The 16,975-nt window shown below is 47.9% G+C and overlaps 1 protein-coding gene across 2 annotated transcripts in view; it reads left to right on the top strand.

Annotated features, from left to right (window-relative positions):
* The window catches only part of THSD7B (thrombospondin type 1 domain containing 7B), a 1,210,507-nt gene that overhangs the window by 204,926 nt on the left and 988,606 nt on the right, over positions 1 to 16,975 (top strand). The window contains exon 2 of one of the 2 annotated variants that reach the window (XM_063933721.1): positions 12,473 to 12,570. The exons of the other annotated variant lie outside the window; for it this stretch is intronic. The gene's annotated coding sequence lies outside the window, so the exon portion shown is untranslated. The remainder of the gene's footprint in view (positions 1 to 12,472; positions 12,571 to 16,975) is intronic. 2 annotated transcript variants of the gene reach the window in all.

Consider the following 16,975-nt stretch of genomic DNA (forward strand, 5'->3'; position numbering starts at 1 on the left):
CACCTTTTTACCCCAAGTCACCTCGCAGCAGAAAAAGATACCGTCTTTTCAGGCTCAGTCCTTTCGTCCCCATAAGGGCAAGCGGGCAAAAGGCCACTCATATCTGCCCCGGGGCAGAGGAAGGGGAAAAAGACTGCAGCAAACAGCCTCTTCCCACGAACAGAAGCCCTCCCCCGCTTCTGCCAAGTCCTCAGCATGACGCTGGGGCCTTACAAGTGGACTCAGGCAAGGTGGGGGCCCGTCTCAAGAATTTCAGCGCGCAGTGGGCACACTCGCAAGGGGACCCCTGGATCCTGCAGATAGTATCTCAGGGGTACAAATTGGAATTCGAGACGTCTCCCCCTCGCCGGTTCCTGAAGTCTGCTTTACCAACGTCTTCCCCCGACAGGGAGGCGGTATTGGAAGCCATTCACAAGCTGTATTCCCAGCAGGTGATAATCAAGGTACCCCTCGTACAACAGGGAAAGGGGTATTATTCCACGCTGTTTGTGGTACCGAAGCCGGACGGCTCGGTGAGACCCATTTTAAATCTGAAATCCTTGAACACTTACATAAAAAGGTTCAAGTTCAAGATGGAGTCACTCAGAGCAGTGATAGCGAACCTGGAAGAAGGGGACTATATGGTGTCTCTGGACATCAAGGATGCTTACCTCCATGTCCCAATTTGCCCTTCTCACCAAGGGTACCTCAGGTTTGTGGTACAGAACTGTCACTATCAGTTTCAGACGCTGCCGTTTGGATTGTCCACGGCACCCCGGGTCTTTACCAAGGTAATGGCCGAAATGATGATTCTTCTTCGAAGAAAAGGCGTCTTAATTATCCCTTACTTGGACGATCTCCTGATAAGGGCAAGGTCCAGAGAACAGTTAGAGGTCGGAGTAGCACTATCTCAAGTAGTACTACGACAGCACGGATGGATTCTAAATATTCCAAAATCGCAGCTGATTCCGACGACACGTCTGCTGTTCCTAGGGATGATTCTGGACACAGTACAGAAAAAGGTGTTTCTCCCGGAGGAGAAAGCCAAGGAGTTATCCGACCTAGTCAGGAACCTCCTAAGACCAGGCCAAGTGTCAGTATATCAATGCACAAGGGTCCTGGGAAAGATGGTGGCTTCTTACGAAGCGATTCCATTCGGCAGATTCCACGCAAGAACTTTTCAGTGGGATCTGCTGGACAAATGGTCCGGATCGCATCTTCAAATGCATCAGCGGATAACCCTGTCTCCAAGGACAAGGGTGTCTCTCCTGTGGTGGTTACAGAGTGCTCATCTCCTAGAGGGCCGCAGATTCGGCATTCAGGATTGGGTCCTGGTGACCACGGATGCCAGCCTGGGAGGCTGGGGAGCAGTCACACAGGGAAGAAATTTCCAGGGCTTGTGGTCAAGCATGGAAACGTCACTTCACATAAATATCCTGGAACTAAGGGCCATTTACAATGCCCTAAGTCAGGCAAGACCTCTGCTTCAGGGTCAGCCGGTGTTGATCCAGTCGGACAACATCACGGCAGTCGCCCACGTAAACAGACAGGGCGGCACAAGAAGCAGGAGGGCAATGATGGAAGTGGCAAGGATTCTTCGCTGGGCGGAGAATCATGTGATAGCACTGTCAGCAGTGTTCATTCCGGGAGTGGACAACTGGGAAGCAGACTTCCTCAGCAGACACGATCTTCACCCGGGGGAGTGGGGACTTCACCCAGAAGTCTTCCACATGATTGTGAACCGTTGGGAAAAACCAAAGGTGGACATGATGGCGTCCCGCCTCAACAAAAAACTGGACAGATATTGCGCCAGGTCAAGGGACCCTCAGGCAATAGCTGTGGACGCTCTGGTAACACCGTGGGTGTACCAGTCAGTGTATGTGTTCCCTCCTCTTCCTCTCATACCAAAAGTACTGAGAATCATAAGAAGGAGAGGAGTAAAGACTATACTCGTGGCTCCGGATTGGCCAAGAAGGACTTGGTACCCGGAAATTCAAGAGATGCTCACGGAAGACCCGTGGCCTCTACCTCTAAGAAAGGACCTGCTCCAGCAGGGACCATGTCTGTTCCAAGACTTACCGCGGCTGCGTTTGACGGCATGGCGGTTGAACGCCGGATCCTGAAGGAAAAAGGCATTCCGGATGAAGTCATCCCTACCCTGATCAAAGCCAGGAAGGATGTAACCATACAACATTATCACCGTATTTGGCGTAAATATGTTGCGTGGTGCGAGGCCAGGAAGGCCCCTACAGAGGAATTTCAACTGGGTCGTTTCCTGCATTTCCTGCAAACAGGACTGTCTATGGGCCTCAAATTAGGGTCCCTTAGGGTTCAAATTTCGGCCCTGTCAATATTCTTCCAAAAAGAACTGGCTTCTGTTCCTGAAGTTCAGACGTTTGTCAAGGGAGTACTGCATATACAGCCTCCTTTTGTGCCTCCAGTGGCACCTCGGGATCTCAATGTAGTTTTGGGATTCCTAAAATCACATTGGTTTGAACCACTCACCACTGTGGACTTAAAATATCTCACATGGAAAGTGGTAATGCTGTTAGCCCTGGCTTCAGCCAGGCGTGTCTCAGAATTGGCGGCTTTATCCTATAAAAGCCCTTACCTAATTTTTCATACGGACAGGGCAGAATTGAGGACTCGTCCTCAATTTCTTCCTAAGGTGGTTTCAGCATTTCACTTAAACCAGCCTATTGTGGTGCCTGCGGCTACTAGGGACTTGGAGGATTCCAAGTTGCTGGACGTAGTCAGGACCCTGAAAATATATGTTTCCAGGACGGCTGGAGTCAGAAAATCTGATTCGCTGTTTATCCTGTATGCACCCAGCAAGCTGGGTGCTCCTGCTTCTAAGCAGACGATTGCTCGTTGGATTTGTAGTACAATTCAGCTTGCACATTCTGTGGCAGGCCTGCCACAGCCAAAATCTGTAAAAGCCCATTCCACACGGAAAGTGGGCTCATCTTGGGCGGCTGCCCGAGGGGTCTCGGCTTTACAACTTTGCCGAGCAGCTACTTGGTCAGGGGCAAATACGTTTGCTAAATTCTACAAATTTGATACCCTGGCTGAGGAGGACCTGGAGTTCTCTCATTCGGTGCTGCAGTCATCCGCACTCTCCCGCCCGTTTGGGAGCTTTGGTATAATCCCCATGGTCCTTTCGGAGTCCCCAGCATCCACTAGGACGTTAGAGAAAATAAGAATTTACTTACCGATAATTCTATTTCTCATAGTCCGTAGTGGATGCTGGGCGCCCATCCCAAGTGCGGATTGTCTGCATTACTTGTACATAGTTATTGTTACAAAAATCGGGTTATTGTTGTTGTGAGCCATCTTTTCAGAGGCTCCTTCTGTTATCATGCTGTTAACTGGGTTCAGATCACAAGTTGTACGGTGTGATTGGTGTGGCTGGTATGAGTCTTACCCGGGATTCAAAATCCTTCCTTATTGTGTACGCTCGTCCGGGCACAGTATCCTAACTGAGGCTTGGAGGAGGGTCATAGGGGGAGGAGCCAGTGCACACCAGCTAGTCCTAAAGCTTTTACTTTGTGCCCAGTCTCCTGCGGAGCCGCTATTCCCCGTGGTCCTTTCGGAGTCCCCAGCATCCACTACGGACTATGAGAAATAGAATTATCGGTAAGTAAAATAAGATTTTACTTACCGATAAATCTATTTCTCATAGTCCGTAGTGGATGCTGGGGACTCCGTCAGGACCATGGGGAATAGCGGCTCCGCAGGAGACAGGGCACAAAAGCAAGCTTTTAGGATCACATGGTGTGTACTGGCCCCTCCCCCTATGACCCTCCTCCAAGCCTCAGTTAGGTACTGTGCCCGGACGAGCGTACACAATAAGGAAGGATCTTGAATCCCGGGTAAGACTCATACCAGCCACACCAATCACACCGTACAACTTGTGATTTGAACCCAGTTAACAGTATGATAACAATGAAGTAGCCTCTAAAAAAGATGGCTCACAACAATAATAACCCGATTTTTTGTAACAATAACTACGTACAAGTAATGCAGACAATCCGCACTTGGGATGGGCGCCCAGCATCCACTACGGACTATGAGAAATAGATTTATCGGTAAGTAAAATCTTATTTTCTCTAACGTCCTAGTGGATGCTGGGGACTCCGTCAGGACCATGGGGATTATACCAAAGCTCCCAAACGGGCGGGAGAGTGCGGATGACTCTGCAGCACCGAATGAGAGAACTCCAGGTCCTCCTCAGACAGGGTATCAAATTTGTAGAATTTAGCAAACGTGTTTGCCCCTGACCAAGTAGCTGCTCGGCAAAGTTGTAAAGCCGAGACCCCTCGGGCAGCCGCCCAAGATGAGCCCACCTTCCTTGTGGAATGGGCATTTACAGATTTTGGCTGTGGCAGGCCTGCCACAGAATGTGCAAGCTGAATTGTACTACAACTCCAACGAGCAATAGTCTGCTTAGAAGCAGGAGCACCCAGCTTTTTGGGTGCCTACAATATAAACAGCAAGTCAGACTTTCTGACTCCAGCCGTCCTGGAATTATATATATATATATATTTTCAGGGCCCTGACAACGTCTAGCAACTTGGAGTCCTCCAAGTCCCTAGTAGCCGCAGGCACCACAATAGGTTGTTTCAGGTGAAACGCTGACACCACCTTAGGAAGAAACTGGGGACGAGTCCGCAGTTCTGCCCTGTCCGAATGGAAAATTAAATATGGGCTTTTGTAAGACAAAGCCGCCAATTTTGACAATCGCCTGGCCGAGGCCAGGGCCAACAGCATGGTCACTTTCCATGTGAGATATTTCAAATCCACAGATTTGAGTGGTTCAAACCAATATGATTTGAGGAATCCCAACACTACGTTGAGATCCCACGGTGCCACTGGAGGCACACAAGGGCTGTATATGCAATACTCCCTTGACAACGTCTGGACTTCAGGAACTGAAGCCAATTCTTTCTGGAAGAAAATCTATAGGGCCGAAACTTGAACCTTAATGGACCCCAATTTGAGGCTCATAGACACTCCTGTTTGCAGGAAGTGCAGAAATCGACCTAGTTGAAATTTTTTCGTGGGGCCTTCCTGGCCTCACCCACGCAACATATTTTTACCACATGTGGTGATAACGTTGTGCGGTCACCTCCTTCCTGGCTTTGACCAGGGTAGGTATGACCTCTTCCGGAATGCCTTTTCCCTTAGGATCCGTCGTTCAATCCGCCATGCCGTCAAACGCAGTCGCGGTAAGTCTTGGAACAGACAAGGTCCCTGCTGGAGCAGGTCCTTTCTTAAAGGCCGATGCCACGGTTCCTCTTGGAACAGACATGGTACTTGCTGAAAGCAAATCCCTTCTTAGCTCCCGAGGCCCTTAGTCCTCTGTGAGCATCTCTTGAAGTTCCGGTTACCAAGTCCCTCTTGGCCAATCCGGAGCCACGAGTATAGTTCTTACTCCTCTATGTCTTATAATTCTCAATACCTTGGTTATGAGAAGCAGAGGAGGGAACACATACACCGACTGTTACACCCACGGTGTTACCAGGACGTCCACAGCTATCGCCTGAAGGTCTCGTGACCTGGCGCAATACCTGTCCCATTTTTTGTTCGGGCGGGACGCCATCATGTCCACCTTTGGTCTTTCCCAACGGTTCACAATCATGCGGAAAACTTCCCGATGAAGTTCCCACTCTCCCGGGTGGAGGTCGTGCCTGCTGAGGAAGTCTGCTTCCCAGTCGTCCACTCCCGGAATGAACACTGCTGACAGTGCTATCACATGATTTTCCGCCTAGCGAAAAATCCTTGCAGTTTTGCCACTGCCCTCCTGCTTCTTGTGCCGCCCTTTCTGTTTACGTGGGCGACTGCCGTGATGTTATCCCACTGGATCAATACCGGCTGACCTTGAAGCAGAGGTCTTGCTAAGCTTAGAGCATTATAAATTTGCTCTTAGCTCCAGTATATTTATGTGGAGAGAATTCTCCAGACTTGATCACACTCCTTGTGTGACTGCTCCCCAGCCTCTCAGGCTGGCCTCCGTGGTCACCAGCATCCAATCCTGAATGCCGAATCTGCGGCCCTCTAGAAGATGAGCACTCTGTAATCACCACAGGAGAGACACCCTTGTCCTTGGATATAGGGTTATCCGCTGATGCATCTGAAGATGCGATCCGGACCATTTTTCCAGCAGATCCCACTGAAGAGTTCTTGCGTGAAATCTGCCGAATGGAAGCGCTTCGTAATAAGCCCCCATTTTTACCAGGACTCTTGTGCAATGATGCACTGACACTTTTCCTGGTTTTAGGAGGATCCCGATTAGCTCGGATAACTCCCTGGCTTTCTCCTCTGGGAGAAACACCTTTTCCTGGACTGTGTCCAGAATCATCCCTAGGACCAGCAGACGTGTCGTCGGAACAACTGCGGTTTTGGAATATTTAGAATCCACCCGTGCTGTCGTAGAACTACTTGAGATAGTGCTACTCCGACCTCCAACTGTTCTCTGGACCTTGTTCTTATCAGGAGGTCGTCCATTTTCTTTGAAGACGAATCCTCCTTTCGGTCATTACCTTGGTAAGGACCCGGGATGCCTTGGACAATCCAACGGCATCGTCTTGAAACTGATAGTGACAGTTCTGTACCACGAACCTGAGGTACCCTTGGTGAGAAAAGGCAAATTTTGGGACATGGAGGTAAGCATCCCTGATGTCCCGGGACACCATATAGTCCCCTTGTTCTTTGCTATCACTGCTCTGAGTGACTCCATCTGGATTTGAACCCTTGTAAGTGTTCAAATTTTTCAGATTTAGAATAGGTCTCACCTAGCCTTCAGTACCACCATATAGTGTGGAGTAATACCCCTTTCCTTGTTGTCGGAGGGGTAATTTTATTATCACCTGCTGGGAATACAGCTTGTGAATTGTTTTCAATACTGCCTCCCTGTCGGAGGGAGACATTGGTACAGCAGACTACAGGAACCTGCGAGGGGGGAAACCTCTCGACATTCCAATCTGTACCCCTTGGATACTACTTGTAGGATCCAGGGGTCCTGTACGGTCCCAGCGTCATGCTGAGAACTTGGTAGAAGCGGTGGAGGGCTTCTGTTCCTGGGAATGGGCTGCCTGCTGCAGTCTTCTTCCCTTTCCTCTATCCCTGGGCAGATATGACTCTTATAGGGACGAAAGGACTGAGGCTGAAAAGACGGTGTCTTTTTCTGCAGAGATGTGACTTAGGGTAAAAAACGGTGGATTTTCCAGCAGTTGCCCTGGCCACCAGGTCCCATGGACCGACCCCAAATAACTCCTCCCCTTTATACGGCAATACATCTTTGTGCCGTTTGGAATCTGCATCACCTGACCACTGTCTTGTCCATAAACATCTTCTTGCAGATATGGACATCGCATTTACTCTTGATGCCAGAGTGCAAATATCCCTCTGCGCATCTCGCATATATAGAAATGCATCCTTTAAATGCTCTATAGTCAATAAAATACTGTCCCTGTCAAAGGTATCAATATTTTTAGTCAGGGAATCCGACCAAGCCACCTCAGCTCTGCACATCCAGGCTGAGGCGATCGCTGGTCGCAGTATAACACCAGCATGTGTGTGTATACTTTTTAGGATATTTTTCAGCCTCCTATCAGCTGGCTCCTTAAGTACGGCCCTATCCGTAGATGGTACCGCCACTTGTTCTGATAAGCGTGTGAGCGCCTTATCCACCCTGAGGGGTGTTTCCCACCGCGCCTTAACTTCTGGCGGGAAAGGGTATACCGCCAATAATTTTCTATCGGGGGAAACCCACGCATCATCACACACTTCATTTAATTTATCTGATTCAGGAAAAACTACAGGTAGTTTTTTCACCTCACACATAATACCCTTTTTTGTGGTACTTGGAGTATCAGAAATATGTAACACCTCCTTCATTGCCCTTAACGTGTGGCCCTAAAAGAAAATACGCTTGTTTCTTCACCGTCGACACTGAAATCAGTGTCCGTGTCTGGGTCTGTGTCGACCGACTGAGGTAAATGGGCATTTTACAGCCCCTGACGGTGTTTGAGACGCCTGGACAGATACTAATTTGTTCGCCAGCCCTCTCATGTCGTCAACCGGCTTGCAGCGTGTTGACATTGTCACGTAATTTCCATAAATAAGCCATCCATTCCGGTGTCGACTCCCTAGAGAGTGACATCACCATTACAGGCAATTTGCTCCGCCTCCTCACCAATATTTTCCTCATACATGTCGACACACACGTACCGACATACAGCACACACATAGGGAATGCTCTGATAGAGGACAGGACCCACTAGCCCTTTGGGGAGACAGAGGGAGAGTTTGCCAGCACACACCAAAACGCTATAATTATCCAGGGACAACCTTTATATAAGTGTTCCTCCCTTATGGCATTTTAATATATATATATATATATATATCGCCAAATCAGTGCCCCCCCTCTCTGTTTTAACCCTGTTTCTGTAGTGCAGTGCAGGGGAGAGCATGGGAGCCTTCCCACCAGCCTTTCTGTGAGGGAAAATGGCGCTGTGTGCTGAGGAGAATAGGCCCCGCCCCCTTTTCGGCGGGCTTCTTCTCCGGAGTTTTAGATATCTGGCAGGGGTTAAATACATCCATATAGCCTCAAGGGCTATATGTGATGTATTTTTCGCCATACAGGTATTATACATTGCTGCCCAGGGCGCCCCCCCCCAGCGCCCTGCACCCTCCGTGACCGCTGTGTGAAGTGTGCTGACAACAATGGCGCACAGCTGCAGTGCTGTGCGCTACCTGATGAAGACTGAGAGTCTTCTGCCGCCTGGTTCCGGACCTCTTCATCTTCAGCATCTGCAAGGGGGGTCGGCGGCGCGGCTCCGGGACGAACCCCAGGGCGAGCCCTGTGTTCCGACTCCATCTGGAGCTATGTCCAGTAGCCTAAGAATCCAATCCATCCTGCACGCAGGTGAGTTGAAAATCTCTCCCCTAAGTCCCTCGATGCAGTGAGCCTGTTGCCAGCAGGACTCACTGAAAATAAAGAACCTAAAAACTTTTTCTAAGCAACTCTTTAAGAGAGCCACCTAGATTGCACCCTTCTCGGCCGGGCACAAAAACCTAACTGAGGCTTGGAGGAGGGTCATAGGGGGAGGAGCCAGTACACACCATGTGATCCTAAAAGCTTGCTTTTGTGCCCTATCTCCTGCGGAGCCGCTATTCCCCATGGTCCTGACGGAGTCCCCAGCATCCACTAGGACGTTAGAGAAATTCTTATTTTTTTTAAAAAATCACACAGATCCAAAACCAAAACCAAAACACGAAAGGGTGGTTTTGGCAAACACAAGCCAAAACCAAAACACGAAAGTGGAATTAGAACCAAAATCAAATCACAAAACACGAAAAGTGCCAGCCGCACATCTCTAGTTCTGACGATCACTGCAGCACACTGCCTGTAATGCACAGACACCTGTTTGTGAATTAGAGGCAATTTATGGCCAGTGTTTGTGATGCTTGCTGTATGCCTGCCTAATTGATGAATTGAGGAAAGCACAAGGGGCAGGGCCGGAGCACTTGAGACAGGGGGGCCTCTCCCTCATGTCAGCACCACACTCCTGGCTGTGCTCGTTGTGCCTCCACCTCACATGCAGGTCATATCTCTCTCTCTCTCTCTCTCTCTCTCTCTCTCTCTCTATATATATATATATATATATATATATATATATATATACACAGAGCCGGTCCTAAGCCTAGGGCATTTTGTATGCCTATGGGCACAAGCAGCTTTTGCAACATGCCTATATTCTGTGTGTGACTGCGGCTGTATCTGCATACGAACTGGTACGTTACAGTGTATTCCTGGAAATCACTGTAACGTAGCATTTTGTATGCAGATACAGTCGCACACAGAATATAGGCATGCTGCATATAATTTTAATCAGCAGAAGCTGCTTGTGCATCCTAGCCACATAGTAATGCAAATAAGGCACATTTTCATAAAATAAAAGTGCCCGACATTAGCAGAGTTGCCAGCTGACTCATGCCAGGCAGCTCCTGCTGCATGGTGTATTGAGGTAAGATGTATGAGGACACATCTGTATCCAATCAGATGCAGAGGTCACAGTGGTAGCGGCCATGTGAGTGCTGTGTGCCAGTGGGTTGTTTGTCCAGTGGTGTTCGGCATATGTGTAAGAGGCATTACTGTGTGGTATTATGTGTGTAAATGCATTACTAATGTGTGGCATTATGTGTATAAGGTGCTCTACTGTGTGGTGTAATGTCTAAAAAGGGCACTACTGTGTGGTCTAATATGAATAAAGAGCAATATGGTGTGGTGTAATGTGAATAAGGGGCACTACTTTCAGGAGTAACGTTTATAAGGTAAAGTGGTACTACTGTGTGATATAAAGTGATTAGGGCATGGGTTCCCAAACTGTGTGCCGTGATTCCCTGGGGTGCCTCGGGACACTTGCAGGGGAGCCCTGGGTTGGTGGTCCAGGATCAATTCAAATTATTCATGGTCAATATAATAGGCAAAACCAGTGCTGGTGGCTGCCAGTCATAAAATATGTGGCCAAACAGAAGCAAATCTTGTCCCTCACCACACAACTGACCCTAAGGATGACATATAAACGCAATCTTCTTAATGTAATATTTCTTTCTAAATTTCTCAATAAGAGATTTTTGGCCTAGGGGTGCCGTGAAAAAAATTCTGATATTCTAGGGCGCAGTGATTCAAAAAAGATTGGAAACCACTGGATTAGGGACATTATCGCATGATAAAATGTGAATAAAGTTGCACTACTGTGTGGCATAATTTGAACTGGCGGTGCTATTGTGTGGCCATGCCCCTTCTCAGCAAGAACACGCCCCTTTTAGGGCTGTGCGTCGAATCTGCGCACTGTTCCTATTTAAAATATAGGGGGTAGAAACACCAAAATGAGGACTGCTATGGGTGAGGGGTGATGGTGCTGGGAAAGGGGTGCAGGGTCAGAGGCGGAACTAGTGGTGGTGCTAAGGAACACCAGCCAAAATCTTGCCTAGGGCATCAAATTGGTTAGGGTCGTCTCTCTCTCTCTCACTCTCTCTCTCTCTCTCTCTCTCTCTCTCTCTCTCTCTCTCTCTCTATATATATATATACACACAATAGTATTTGGGGAACACCCAATATCGTAACCTGCTGAATACCACAAATTTCTTTAAACCAGTTATTTAAGATCTTTAATATTCCTTTTTGGGGTAGAGATTGAGGTTAAATACTGTAGTCAAAGATGGAACCCATTAAACATAGTACACCCATAAAAAGTGTTTCACTTTTCAAAGTTAAAAATTGTATTAAGAACAAAAAAAAATTGTATTAAAAACAAAGATGCTGTTTCCCAACGCTTTTCGTCACTTGTGACTTCCTCAGGGGTGTTTAATTAAAAAGTCTGTGTGAGGGCCTCCTCAAACAACCATTGACTGGTTACAATTAAATATATATTTTAACCTTCACAAGCCAGGGAACCTTTTTCACAGATCTTTGGCTCTATTATGTGGTAGAGAGAATGCATGTGGTCCCAGTGCTTGTCAGGCAGTGAATGATTTTTAGCAAAACTGCAACTGTCTGCCATTACATGCTGGCGGCAGCCCCGCACAGGGCAAAGCCACCCAGCATGCAAATACCCGGCAGCGATGCAATCGCATCGCTGATTTGTGGATGCCCCCTGCCTCCGCAGCCAGGCTGCTAAGGCAAGCGTAGGGCAGCAATTTTTCGGGGTTGCAGCTGCACGAATCTGCCCCCTTTTTTGACGCAATGCCAGTCAGGCAGAGGCGTTTGCATAACTGTGATGCAATCGTATCTCCCCACCTGTGCATATGCAGATTTGGTCCTGCGGATTTCGTACTGATCCCCACTGCGGGGGAGTGAGGTAAGATGTGATCGCATCTCCGTAACTGCTGAATACTCCCCTTTAAGGGTGGGATGTACTAAAGCCAGAAACGTGGCCAAAACTCAGAAATGGCTGTTTTCTGAGTTTTGACCACATTTGCGTATGTACCATCCTCTGGAATGTGATACATTCCAGAACTTGGACCCAGTGAGTAAAGCCATCTTTAGATAGGCTTCTTTCCACATTTCCCTCTGAGAGGGAGCCAACCGGGTCCCTCCCAACAACCCCCGCGGTACCCGTGTCATTCTGCGCAGAAGGACTCCTGGGTCCTAAACCCAGAAGTCCAGTGATCGCAAAGGACAGCTCTTAATGGGAGAGCTGTCCTCTGTGATACTAACCACATTTCTAGGTACATACCGGTGTTATAAACGTCGGTATGTACCCCATAAGTGGCAGGATGTATTGCGGATGCTATGCGAAGTACATCCAGCTCTAATTAAGAAACAAGGTTAACAATTAATGACTACTTAAATAATAATAATAATTAAATATTTTTACTTAGCAAAGAGGAAACTATACCTTAATAGCACATTTTTTAACAGAGAGAATGTTTAAAAAGTAAAAATATTCTGTTTATATGTAGCGTTTGTTTTATTGTTTTTCAGATCTTCAGTGAAACGTGTGTGAGTTATACTGCACTGAAACAAACTAATTTATCTGCATCTTTATCATGGCAAAATATCTTCAATAACTGTACACCAAGGTATCTTATAGACATGACAGTGCCCTTGCTTTATTTATTCAGAGATCTGCAATGTTCTGGTTTCAAAATATATTTTTCTTTTTACTGTTCCCATAACATCTCAAGGTGGCTCAGAGTCTGCAAAACAGAAACTTCATTGTAGGTGGCTACAGTACTTGCATGACTTGTATAATATCTGTCTGTCAGGAGCTTAATCCCTTTATGGTATTTTATGCTTTTATGTCCTCAATGACCTGAGCAGTAGTTTATTTTGCATTTTTGTGTGCTGAAAATAACTTTTTCATTTAAGTTTTTGCTCAAGTAAAAAATACATTTGTCAAATACATGCACGGTCAGAATAGATTTTTCTTTGCTTGCAACAAGGTGTCACGTACTGCCAGATGTAATACAGTCAGGGGAGATATACTAAGGGGTGGTTTTGTAACCACACATTGGCCATGCCTCCTAACTTTTGTCCATGCTGAATCGGGAACTGCTGAGAGGAGTGGCTGCGGGTGAAAGGGGGTGTGACCTTTAGAAGAGTGGGTGGGGCCTCATGTGGAGGGGTGCGGTCTAGCACCGTGACCCCAGTTTTTGACATTTTGGGGGGCGTGCCCTGCGCTCTCTGAGCAGCTGGGCAGCCCCCCTTCTAACCTTAACTGATGGATGCAGAGCAGAGCAGCGGTGATCACTGACTCTACCAATCTATGCACCCCCTCTCCCCCGCCTGCAGGACACTGCGACCAGTGAGAGGGACAGCGGGACAGTGTCCAATTTCCAAGACTGTCTTGCTGTATTTGGGACAAGACGCAGATGCTCTCGCATGTGTAGGGGTGTCCTCTGTCTACGCATGACTAGCTGCAAAAGCAAACGGTGGGCCCCAATGTTTGGGTCGCAGCAGGTGCATGTGATGTCACACAGCTGCCGCTGCCCGCCCCGTAAATGGTCCGGACACAGCTGCGTTGTCCAGACTGTGCCCGCCAATGCCACCGCAACACCACGATACTCCCTCCCGCCCCACGAACGCCTCTGCCATTGCATCTCACTGTGTGTGCACACTGCAGAGAGCTTCAGCATGAGAACACTGTCAGAGCAGCGTTACATGCTGAATTAGGCCCTACAAGTGGTACATGTGCACAAAGGATACTAGCACTTGTAGTGTATGAACTTTAAGTGTTGCCCCATCCTAAAGTAGTTATTTAGTATTGCCCCCATAAGTATTCAAAATATAATATTATTGACCGATATCTAATTAAAATACATTTTAGTGGCCTCCTAATTATTTAAAATAAATATTAATGCCACCTTGTGTAGATTAATATATTAATATTATTTTCAGTCAATCATAATGTATATTCCAGCTCCCATAATGTAGAACTAAAAGTTGTTGATCTACTGAATACTTTCTTAAAGCTTTCTTGTTCCCTTCTCGGTCTGAAATAATCCAATGTAAAAAGTTATAATCCATATGGGTAATAAAATAATAATAATAAAAATAATAATAATAATAATAATAATAATAAATAAAAAAGTGGACCGGAATCAGAATGACCATTCCAGAGGCGCACCTAACACAAAATTAGTTGATCTCTCTTGAGCACAGTTATGTTGTAGCCGGACAAAGGGAGTCATTCCGAGTTGATCGCTAGCTGAAAATGTTCGCTGTGGTGCGATTAAGGAAAAAACTGGCACTTCTGCGCATGTGTATGCGGCGCAGTCCGCACGCGCGACGTACTTTCACAACGGCCACTGTATTTTTACACAAGGTCTAGCGAAGCTTTTCAGTCGCACTGCTGACTGCAGAGTGATTGACATGAAGTGGGCGTTTCTGGGTGTCAACAGACCGTTTTCAGGAAGTGTTTGAAAAAACGCAGGCGTGCCAGGAAAAACGCAGGCGTGACTGGCCGAACGCAGGGCGTGTTTGTGACGTCAAATCCGGAACTTAATGGGCTGAAGAGATCGCAAGCGCTGAGTAGGTCTGAAGCTACTCAGAAACTGCACAATTATTTTTTTAGCCGTTCTGTGATGCAATCGTTCGCACTTCTGCTAAGCTAAGATACACTCCCAGAGGGCGGCGGCTTAGCGTTTGCACGGCTGCTAAAAACTGCTAGTGAGCGATCAACTCGGAATGACCCCCAAAGTCAGTCTCATATTTCTGATTGGTTGACTTAACTGGCATGGTCAGCTTTCATACAACTGCGCCATACCACCCTGTCCCCCCGTTTTTGACGAGGAGATCCGTTCTGCAGATGTGCATAATATAATGTTTAAATATTTTTAAAAATACTTTTTCAACTTTATTAAATAAAATAAATTTTAAAAAACAATGTTGTTAACGCTTTTGAAGGGAAAAATCGTCAGTTAAGTGGTTTTAAAAGACTGCTTCTGATTTGCTCAACTGAATTTATCTTATTGTTCTATAATAATTAACCAATATGCATGCACAGAGGTATAACCAGTGCTTAAAGTGGTCCTAGAGAGGTGGTGGAACTCACCTCCCCCCCACGCCTGTGAAATAAAGGGAGTGCGTGCGCCGCAGGCACAATGCAAAGGGGCGGGGTCTAAAAAGGGATGTGGTCTCATAACAAAGGGGCGTGGTCACCCAATAGTATCCCCAATTCAAATTACGCCGCACAGTAGCACAATCTAATTCACACAACACCACATAGTAGTGTCCATTATTATTGTTATGACAAACTTTAGTACCCCTTACATACAAAGCCCACAGTAATAGCACCCCAAATACACATAATGCCCACAGAAGTAGTGCCCTTTATACAATGCCCTCAGTAATAGTGCCCCTTATGCAATGTCCACTGTAGTGGTAGTGCCCATACTATTGGTGCCCCTTACACAGTGCCCCCAGTAGTAGTGCCCCTTATGTCCCCAGGAGTGATGCTCCTTATTAGGTGCCCCCTATGCAATGCCCTCATTAGTAGTGCCCTCCAGTAGTAATGCCCCAGTAGTAATGCCCAAGTAGTTATGCCCCCTGTAGATTTCCCCCCAGTAGTTATGCCCCCAGTCAGAAGTGCCCCAGTAGATGTGCCCCTGTAGTTATGCCTCAGTAGATGTGCCCCCATTAGTTATGCCCCAGTAGATGTGCCCCCAATAGTTATGCCCCTAGTTGATGTGCCCCCTGTAGTTATGCCCCCATTAGTTTTGCCCCCAGTAGATGTGCCCCCATTAGTTATGCCCCCAGCAGATGTGCCCCATTAGTTATGCCCCCTGCAGATGTGCCCCCATTAGTTATGCCCCCTGCAGATGTGCCCCCATTAGTTATACCCCCAGCAGATGTGCCCCATTAGTTATGCCCCAAGCAGATTTGCCCTATTAGTTATGCCCCATGCAGATGTGCCCCTATTAGTTATGCCCCCAGCAGATGGGCCCCTGTAGTATCACCCCCAGCAGATGTGCCCCCATTAGTTATGCCCACAGCAGATGTGCCCCCATTAGTTATGCCCCCAGTAGTTATGCCCCTGCAGATGTGCCCCCATTAATTATGCCCCCAGCAGATGTGCCCCTGTAGTTATGCCCCCATTAGTTTTGCCCCCAGTAGATGTGCCCCCATTAGTTATGCCCCCAGCAGATGTGCCCCATTAGTTATGCCCCCTGCAGATGTGCCCCCATTAGTTATGCCCCCTGCAGATGTGCCCCCATTAGTTATACCCCCAGCAGATGTGCCCCATTAGTTATGCCCCAAGCAGATTTGCCCTATTAGTTATGCCCCAAGCAGATGTGCCCCTATTAGTTATGCCCCCAGCAGATGGGCCCCTGTAGTATCACCCCCAGCAGATGTGCCCCCATTAGTTATGCCCACAGCAGATGTGCCCCCATTAGTTATGCCCCCAGTAGTTATGCCCCTGCAGATGTGCCCCCATTAATTATGCCCCCAGCAGATGTGCCCCTGTAGTTATACCCCCAGCAGATTTGCCCCCATTAGTTATGTCCCCAGCAGATGTGCCCCCATTAGTTATGCCCCCAGTAGTTATGTCCCCTGCAGATGTGCCCCCATTAGTTATGCCCCCAGATGTGCCCCTGTAGTTATACCCCCAGCAGATGCGCCCCCTAGTAGCATTGCTTAAATACACACACACACAAAAAAAACCACTATACTCACCAGCCCCGCTCCTGCTTCCAGACCGCGTTGTCCTCCATCTGGCCGCCCGCTCCTTGGAACTATGGGAGAGACGTCATGACGTATCTCCCATAGCACCGCCCAGACACACACTGCCTGAGCCGGAAGCCGGAGCGCCTCCGGGAGTCACTGAGGGGAAGGAGCCGGGCGCCCGCTGGTAACATAATCTCAGCGGGCACCTGACATCTCCCTCCTAGTTAGGTGAGCCGGAGGAGGCGGAACTGGTTCTGTCTCCAAATGGAACTGACGGAACGCAGTTCTGCCCCGTACCAGCTCACTTTAACCTCTGCA

Source organism: Pseudophryne corroboree, chromosome 7 (genome assembly GCF_028390025.1).
Source record: "Pseudophryne corroboree isolate aPseCor3 chromosome 7, aPseCor3.hap2, whole genome shotgun sequence".
Classification (NCBI taxonomy): Eukaryota; Metazoa; Chordata; class Amphibia; order Anura; family Myobatrachidae; genus Pseudophryne; species Pseudophryne corroboree.